This window comes from Pelodiscus sinensis, chromosome 1, assembly GCF_052426305.1.
Source record: "Pelodiscus sinensis isolate ZL-2025 chromosome 1, ASM5242630v1, whole genome shotgun sequence".
NCBI lineage: Eukaryota > Metazoa > Chordata > Testudines > Trionychidae > Pelodiscus > Pelodiscus sinensis.
Window position 1 is genome coordinate 330,201,423 of NC_143052.1, and position 10,248 is coordinate 330,211,670.

A 10,248-nucleotide genomic window follows, 5' to 3' on the forward strand; every position below is an offset into this window, starting at 1 on the left:
AACCTACAGTCCCTATCTTGTACGTAACCCGGGGACTGCCTGTATTATTGTGATAGTAACTGCAGTTCCCCTCTGACTATTTCCTTTCATGAGGACAATGATATCATGCATCCAAAAATTGATTTTGACAGTTCAAGTCAAAACACTTCACTGGTATAATGCTAGATTGTGATTTTCAGCACAATACTATTAACTTCCCTGGAACCATATTAAAGGAACATTAAAGGTTTGACTTAAACCCTCAACAGTGAGGTCATTCTGAGTAAAAGGGAAACATAAGAGTGGACTTATCTCCTTAATTGATGCCATTGCAAACAAGGAGACAATGGCAAAGGTAGAGGCAGCAGTCAGCTCAGATCTTTTTAGCCTTTCCTTTCTATTTGTTCCCTTTAAATTCCTTCCACAATCCATCAAGAATCGCTTTAGCATAACTGGGCACACCACGAACTCTAAAAGGAGTGTATCTGATTAGCCTCTATCCTAGGTTCAAAGATATCAGATATGCCAGTTTCAAAGAACAGATTCTGAGCTGGGTTGACCTTAGGAGATACATATTTGTGATACCAGAACACTTCCTTTCCAATGGGAGGGTATCAAATTTGATAGCTTTTTCCATGAATGAATCCTGTTTACAGAGTTGAAACCAGGGGTTGTACCATTTTTTCTTTTAGGGAGTTTGAGAAAGCAAGAAGTACTTTTTCAGGATTAGACCATGGAATACTAAGTGAAGTTCTAAATTCTAGTCACAGCTCAGTCACTGGGTTTTGGCGCAAAAACGCAAAAACCTGCAGAGCGTCCACACCTCAAGCACATTTTTGCGGAAGAACATTTACAGTAGAACGGCAGAAGAGAGGGCTTTTTGCAGTGTAGGTATACCTCCTTCTACGAGGAATAACTCCTTTTTGCGCAAGAGTTCTTGCGCAAAAAGGTGTGTGTGGATGCTCAACAGGGGTTTCTTGTGCAAAAAGAGCCTATCAGAAAAAGCACAGGTGCTCTGATAGCCATTCATAGAATGGCCATCAGAGTTTCCTTGCGTAAAAGCGTCCATGCAGTTTGCACACTGTCTTGCGCAAAAGCACATCGCAAAATTAGTGTGGATGCACTTTTGCTCAAGAAGTTTTTGCAGAAGATCTTTTCTGCAAAAAGTTTCTTGCACAAAAAGCCTGCAGCAAAGATGTAGCCTGATTTTTGCAGTGTAACCCTTGCAAGTCCCTTAACCTCCCTTTTAGTTTGCTTGGCTATAAAAGCAGAGCACTGAAATATTACACTGAAGAATACCCATGTAAGACCTTGATTAAAAAGCAGAATGGTGTTATAGATATGCTACTAGTTTGACATGCAAGATATCTGACTTGAAATCCTGAATTAATACTGGACATTTTGTGTGACTCAGGTAAACACCTGTATGAGGGGAATAGCTAACTTGCTGTGCTCAGGGTGGTGGCATATTTTTTTACACCCCTGAGCAAGAAAGTTACAGCACAGTAACTTGCCAGTGTAGACAGCCTCTAGTGTGTCTCTCTACAGGGCCTAGCACAATGGAATCTTGATCTTGCGATGGGGCCTGTAGGCCATTATAACAATAATAAATACATTGAGAAATAATTATGAGGCTTATTTAATGCTGAAAAGATTATTTAATGCTGATCAGATGAAAGATTTTATAGAATAGCAAAACATGTTTGACATGAAAATAAGAATAAAAAGTTGATGATAATAAAAGAAGCTGATTTTGTGGGTGCTGTTGCAATGCAAACACCGACAACTCTAGAATTCAGGACATTATACAGGGTAGTCAAGAAGTTACTGGATTTTCTGAGGAAGCTATTGTATCCCCAGTAGCTCTGTGCAGTCACTTCAGTCAGTCCTTTGGGCCAAGGTTCCATGCTTACAGACACTTGCACACACTTAACTTTATGTGGAGGAATAATCCCTTTGATGTCACTTTCAATGTAAAGTTAAGCATAGGCATGACTGTTAGTAAGATCAAGTCCACAGCTTGGGACTGATTGGTCCATAACACCAAAGTGGCTTCTTTGGGTGTTTCCCAGGTGTAGTGAAAACTACAGTATGGACTTGAGGTGTGATCCAGCATCCACTGAAATAGGAGACGCTCCATTAACATCTGTGGGAGTTGTATTTGACCCTTAATGGGCAACAACGTTTTTTTTCATTGTCAAAATGCAAAAACAAATACAATCTGAATTAGTGTTGTAAAATACTCGTTTCCTGTTTAAGACTTGAGATTTTATACATCAAGTTTCTGACCAGAGCAAAATTTTACCAGCTGAGCTGTAAGCCACTGAAAGTAAATTTCATTGGGTGACCCTTTTTGTGTGTGGTATATTAAAGGGTGAATGACATTTTCTTATTCACTTTCAGAACACCAGTCATGATTTTATAGACCTCTTCCATATTTCCCCTTAGTCATCTGTCTTCTAAGATGAAAAGTCTCAGTCTTTTTAATCTCTTCTCATATGGAAGCTGTTCCATACCCTTCAGTTTTGGTACCTTTCTTTTTTGACTGCTGCTGCACATTGAGCAGATGTTTTCACAGAACTATCCACGGTGAGTCATTGTCTGTATGAAATTTTAGTTTGTACCGACTTTGCTAGAGATTTTTATGTAGCCTGTTGTAAAAGTAGGCCTAAGTCTAAATGAGTTGACTTATCCACTGGACGACCTCTGCGTACCTCTAGGCCAGCAGTTTTCAAATTATGGGGTCGTGACCCAGACTAGGTTTCATTGCTGCAGGGAGATCAGGTGACCAGCAGGGGTGGTAAGTCAGGCTACCTGCCTAGCCTGGTACCACAGACTGTGCAACAGGCCCACCTCCTTGGTTGAGAGGAAAGGGCAAAGAGAGCACACAGGGATCTGCACACTGCTCCTGCTCCGAGCACTAGCTCCACACTCCCATTGGCTGGGAACCTGCTGCTGGCTGCTTCTGTGGTATAGCATGGTCTGCAGTGCCAGGAGAGGCAGGAAGCCTGCTTTAGCACCCCCACTGCACCGCTGACCAGGGGCTGCTCAAGGTAAGCCCCTCTTGCCCCAGCTCTGACCCCTGCAATTCCAAAGCTGGAGCCCTCTCCTATACCCCAAAGCTCTCTTTCTCAGGCCCGCTCGAGTCAAACTTGGTTGAGTTGCGAGTTGCGAACAATTTCCTTCAACTGGGTAATGAGAAAAAAAGTTTGAAAAGCACTGATCTAGGGGTACTGCTGGTTGAAAACCAGTGCTTAGGGTTGCCAGATGGTTTCAACAAAAATACCAGACACACTTGACATTACATCACAATCTACATTACAACTTATTTAGAAAATACCGGACATTTATAAATCCTCATTTATATTTTCTCAATTTGTTTCCCGAACAGAAAGCTAAAATACTGGATTGTCCAGTTCAAAACTGGACACCTGGCAACCCTACCACTGCTTTAGCTCCTCTGGCCACTTGCAAGCTGTATTTTGAACCCTGGTTCTCCCTGAGTTAGCCCCACCCTGTTGCCAAAGGTGCCTAAAAGAGCTAGGGATCAAAGGTTGGCAGGCTAAAGCCTTGTTAACAAGCGTTCAGCCTTCCCTAGCAGGCCACTAGGCTCAGTACACAAGCCCCTACACCAGTGGTCTCCAACCTTTTTAAGCACAAGATCACTTTTTGAATTTAAGTACAATCCAGGATCTACCTCAGACCCAAATACCCTTGCCCCGCCTCCTTCATGTCTCTTCTTTGAGGCCCTGTCTCTGTTCACTCCGTCCTCCCTCCCTCCCCATCTTCCCTTTCACCAGGCAGGGGCAGGGGGAGGGGGAGGGACATACAATCTGTACTTGGGCTAAAGAATTTGGAGTGATAGTGGGGCTCTGAGCTAAGCCTGGGGCAGGGAATTGGGGTGCAAGAGATGGTTCAGGTTACAGGCTCTGGGAGGGAGTTTGGGTCCAGGGGGCTCAGGGCTAGGGCAGGGACTTAGGGTATAGGGGGGTACATGACTGGGACAGAGATTCGGAGCTGGCTTTGTCTGGACACTGCTTACCACAAGTGGCTCCTGGCTGAGGTGCAGTGGGGCTAAGGCGGGCTTGGCCCAGCACCACTCTCAAAAGCAGCCAGCAAAGACAGAATGCACGGTGGGAGGGGGCACCCTTACATCAGTGTCCTCCCTCTCCATTCCTTGCTCTGCACAGCAAGCAGAAGGCTCCTGACAGGGGCAGGCAGCTCCAAAGCAAAGGGCAGGAGATGCACAGCAGTGTGGGGAGGGGCAGCTGAAGTGCTGGCATTTGATAACCTCTGGGCCAAACCAGTCAGGATCAGCTGTCAAAGGCTCCAAGATCTACCAGTTGTTCCTGATCTACTGGTTGGTGACCACTGCCCTACACAGACCTCACTCCAACAGTCACATAGCTACTCCTCCTTTTCTTGGAGAAGTCCCTCACAAAACTCCTGTTTGCAGGCTTGAAGCTAATAATTAAGAGAGAGTAGGGTTCACAGGTTTTTCCATTGTTGTAGACATTCACAGTACCTAGTTTTAAAAACTATACAAACAATATATATACAAGTGCCAACATTTCATGGTCTCATTTCATAGCTGTCATCTCCCATTAGGGGAGACATCTATCAGTAGGGATCTATGCATGCCACTTTTCTTTTACAGTTATTGATGCTTCATTTTTTTTCTTATTGAAAGCTGCTCATAAGAGAATTATTGAATTAGAAACTAGTTATTGGTAAAAGCCTTGATACTTGGCACAATTATTGCTGTATATTCATGTTCCTTTTATTATATTTTTATGTTTGCAGCCGTTATCTGTGACAGCTTGGCAGGTACAATCTAAGCCGTTGATTTTTATTTCCCACCCACTTCTGTCTGCTTCCAGATGTGTCATTCCCTACCAACTTCTTCAGTACGTGGTGGTTGCTTATGCTGGATGACACTTGATAATAAGTAGAAATGTTGGAGAGAAAGAAAAATAAGACAGAGAGAGGAAAAACGTTCTATTACTTGGTCAAGTAATAAGACTGTATCAGAGGGTGATCCTCATACTTCCCAGTGTGCTACTCTGCCTGGCCTGTGTGGGTGGTCTCTTAATCACAATTAGTGATGCAAAAGTTCATTTAAAAAAGCTAATCATGTAACTGCTGAAAATCCTAGAGGTTACACAGTTACATGCTGTGGGCTCAGCAGTATAAAGCCACTCCCCATCTGACAGCCCCTGTGCTGTTGAGGAGGAGGAAAGTAAATAAGCTTTATACTGCAGAGCCCACAGCAAGCAGAGTAGGCAAGAGATGCCGCCGGCCCTTCTCCTGGGGAGGAAGCTTTGCTGCTACAGGGGAGGCTGTGCTGTGGGCTCTGCAGCTGGCTCCCCAGGAATGGGGCCAGCAGTCCCTGCTGGCTCCACTCTCAGGAAGACAGCATCTAACCTGCGAGGTGTGGGGAGTCAGGCTGGGCTTGCCACGTACAGGGGCTGTGCTGGCTGGCCGGAGCAGCCCTTCCTGTGGCGGGTCCCACAGGGCTGGAGCAGCCCCCTGCCTGCAGCAGGTAGAGAGCTGCTCCAGCCCTTACAAGTTAGCTGGAACCAATAAGCCTCTCCTGTTAAGAGTGATGGTAACCGGTTAACCTTTCACACCCTTACTCACAAGATGCATGTACTCTGCTACTGTGAACCAGCACTGCTCTGTTACAAGCACTACAGAACACAGTACATGCATGGGTCCAGTGAAGACCTCCACTCAGTGTGCTCCGCCACAGCTAGCAATTAGATATCTTCCCCTGTTGGGCTAATTACTTCAGTGCCCCTACATGTCAACATTTCCTCCATAACAGGCTAATTGCCCCCCCCCCCTTTAAACCTGTAATCTTCTCTGTTACTCAATCACTTGGATACGCAGGGAGCCACAGTTGGCACTCTGTCACGGGCCCACTCACAGGCAGTTTATTCATTTAGTAATGGTTGAGAAAGATGATTAATGTGGCCCAAGGGAAGTTAAAGGACACTTTACACACCATTGGTCCTTATCGGACAGACCAAGGACAATGTGGAGGAATGGAAAAGAGTCAAGGGCTTTGCGGGACATGGACATCCCCTCTCTACAAAGCTAACATGCCTGCCCTAGAAAAGAATGTACATTACCACAGGCCAATTGCCACGGAGGTGGGCAAAGGTAGATGGTGTGCTGAAGTGCCTCTATTGCAGTACTCCAAGGAGTACTGCCTCCATGACTCTCACTCCCAGTTCAGACCGGCAGTCTACCTATGGAGCAGGAACACTAGGGCTACCTCTGTACTGCACTGTAGTTTGAAATAAGATGCGCAATTTGAGCTATGCAAGTTGTGTATCTTATTTCGATCTTATTTCAAAATAGCTTATTTCGTAATTTGGCGTGGGCTACCAGGCACTAAATTTTGAAATAACCCGCTATTCCGAAATGTCCCTTACTCCTCATGGAATGAGGTTTACAGGGACGTCAGAATAGCAAGCCCAAATAATGGGCTTGCTGTGAAGATGCAGGATAGCTATTTTGGGATACTCCAGTATCCCAAAAAAGTGTTGCAGTGTAGACATAGCCATAGGACTGGAATCTTTATAAGTGACTATTTTGTTTGCCTCAGCTTTTGGTTGGACAGCTTGAGACACCTTAGAGGCTGAGCAAAAAGGCCTTGATTCTACATGTTTTGAAACTCCTATTAATTTTTAGAGATGTCACCCTTGGTTTTTACATTTATTTTGATTTCCACCTAAGAACAACTTTACCCGAAAGGATGCCTGTCTAATCCGCTGGCTGTTCTTACTGTACATTGAAAACTACAGTACTGGAGGAGTTGGCAACATAAATCATGTAAAGCAACAGCTCTTCTCCTTCTTCCATAACACATCACATTTGGACATTACTCAACTCTCTCTTCAAGTGAGATCTCCCATCTAGAGATTGTCAGCCACCACCTTGTGTCTTTTCCAGTTGCAATAGATAAAAAAAAGTCCACTCTTCTTTGGAGACTAGTCCATAACTCAATGTTTGTGACATAACTAGCTCTCTTTTTCCTTCTCCTGGTTTACCTATTGTCTGCAAAATAATATACATGAAGTGAGAGTAGCAAGACAGCAATACCCATGATCTAGGTGTAGCCCAACGTCCAGTGTGTTTCAGCAGCAACCCTGGGAACTACAAGTTATGGACTATAAACTGCAGCATGTTGAGAGAACTTCCTGGTTCCTGCCAGGATGTGCTCTCTGCTCCCAGCAGGGTCTCAGCAAGGAGCTCGAAGCAGCACATAGGCTGCATGCTGAGAGGAGGGGCTGTTGAACTGTGATCCTGTTTTATGTTTTGTACAGAATAAAGCCTGTTCCTGGTGATTTGTGAGTGGGTCCAGTCTGAAGTGCGCTCACACAAACACAATACACAACACAGAGCACATCAAGCCTCCCACAGTGGTGTAAGAAGTCACAAGGCTTCCCCAACTTTTTTCAAAGAGGGCCAGATTTGATGAAGTGAACATGCGTGAGGGCCGACCATTTTGCCTGACATTCTTTGAACCATTAAAATTAAATGCAAATTAACTATTTTATGCAAAGTTTATTGCAAACAGCATACTTTTCATTTCGTCACATGGATGACAAATCTAAACAGGTGTTAAATCACTCTGCCTTTCATATCTGAAGGCCAGATGAAAAAAAAATCCAGGAAGCTGAAATATATGTCAGGAACATTGTAAAGTACATTACATATTATTGGTAATAAAGGTTGTCTGTCAACTTTTAAGTTAAAGAAATATGAACAGGAACATAACACCAAGTATACATGTTGTGTCCAAATATATTTATAACTGATTTAGACCAACTGACATTAACTGAGATTTTACAATGTATTCATCTCAATACATATGGATTCGTTGGGGGCCATAAAAGATAGATATTGCCAAATTACCTGTGGGGCCGTATTAAACCGGAACACGGGCCGCAATTGGCCCGTGGGCCGGACTTTGGACATGCCTGCCCTATGCTGAATAACCTCACAATGGCTAGCCAACAGGAGGGCTTACACAAGCACTGGCACATGATTGATTATGTTGTTGTCTGGGATCAGGATCACAAAGACATGAGCATTACTCAAGCTGTGACTGGAAGTGATGGCTATTGTACCAATCACCACCTAATCCACTTGATCATGACCATCAGATTGGCGCCAAAGTGATGGCTTCAGTGGAAATAATATAGACAAAATCTATATGGAGGCATTCAAGGTGCAGATAACTTGTGATCTCTTCCGCCAGCACCTTAGTGAAAAACTGACAAATCTGAAAGAAAGATATCTGGAATGAATCAACTGTACCGAGGATGTGTTCACATTAGGGATATGAATGATTAACCGGTTAACTGGTAAGCATCACCCTTACTGGCTGATACTTACTCTTCTAGGTGTTTCCTACATTTCTTAAAGGACCAGCTCGCACTGTGTTGGTTTTCTATTCCCTTTTGGGTCTAATTTCACTCACAAGAATGCATGCCATATTTCCTGAAGAAAATTATTGTAACCCTCCTCATGATAACTTATTTCGACTATGATACCTACAAGCAACAGGCTAATTAATAAAAGCATGATGGAGGAGACATGAGGGGATAGCAGTCTATATAATTAATTGGAGGAAGGATGGACTTGTGTTTAAAATGCTGGCCTCAAACATAGGAGATTAGGGTTCAATTCCCAGCTCTTGTCTAACCTTGGACAGTTGCTTAATTTCTCTAAAACTCAGTTAATCTGAAAAATAGGGATAATGACTTTATCCCAGCCTTTGGTTGTCTTCTCTAATTAGACTGCAAGTTGGTCAAGGCAGAATCTGCCTCTCATTATCTGTATATACGGCATCAATGGAACAGGGCCTAATTCTAATCATAATTATTAAGACCCGGTGCAGCAAGGTGGTTTGTTTGTTCAGCTCTGTGACAAGGCAGATGTGACCGCACTGCGCTCGCGCCCTGCACTATCCGGGGGGGAAGCCGCGGGACACTCTGGTGGAAAGAGGCCCTCCCCTCCTCCCCAGGCGTTGTGTGGCATGCACCAGGGCCGCTACTGGTGCAGATGTCACGGCTCCGGTGCAGGTCATAAAACGTGGCCGGAATGCGCTAGGGGAGGGGTGGGAGGGCGAGGGGTCAGTCAAGGTGTGTGAGCATCCTCGCCTCTTGGCAGGCAGCCGGCGGGACAAGGGAAGGTGGTGAGGGGCAACTGACAGGCAGAGGTGACTGCCCTGGTGAGCCCAGGGGCCACGGCGGCTGAAAGCAGTCCCTGGAAAATGGAAAGTACTCCGAACGTCATAGCGGAGAAGGCGGTAGGAAGCGACCCAGGGCAGGGGTAGAACAGACTGACTCCCAATAGGGAGAGACCCCGTGGGCTGGTGAGTTGTGGGGTTGGCCCCCACCAGCCGAGCAGTGGAGCAAAGCCACACTCTTAGGGCCCTGGGTCGGGATCTGGAGGGGAGGCCCAGATCCCCCTACCACCACCAAGGGCAGATTCGGGGGAGACAGATCAGCTCCTCAGGAACTGACTCGTAGTCTCCTAAGAAGCTCAGTTTTGGACTCGAGTTACAGATAGTGCAAACTGGGACATTGCAAAAAGATGTATGTGTGGGTGGGGGGGCAAAGGACACACAAGGCCCAGTGGGTGGCTGGGTCCTGATAAGCTCTATTCATCTGGGCCTCTGACACCGGTGTGTCTGTTAGTTCAAGGTGACAGTCAGGGCTGATCCCCTCTCTAGCACTCGGAGTGCAGAAGATGGGGGCCCGGAAGAAACCTTGAATACCTTGCCTCTATAGGTTACAGTTAATCAGTGGACTGGAGCAGCCCCCTCTGCCTGTCTTGGGCAGGTAGCTGCTCCAGTCCTATGGGGCCTGCTGCAGGTGGGGAGTGCTTCAGCTAGGCCAAAGCAGGGCCCAACCACATTGGGTGCACCTTGGTCACAGCAGCCCCCACCCGCGGTAGGGGAGCGGCTCCAGCCACACCTTGCACCACTGTTTAATCAGTAAACAAGATAAAGATGATGGTTAACTGGTTAACTGATTAACTGGGATTTTACATTCCTAGTTCAGATGTAGCATTCTCAATGTCTGTGAAGTCATGCTAGAATTCTCTACTGGGAACCATCAGGACTGGTTTGATGAAAATGATTGGGAAATACAAGACCTGATTGATCACCAATGTAAGGCCTTTTGTGCCTGGCAGAAGGGTATCAATTCTGTGCTAAAGAAGTCTCCTCAGCAAGAAGTAAACACAGAG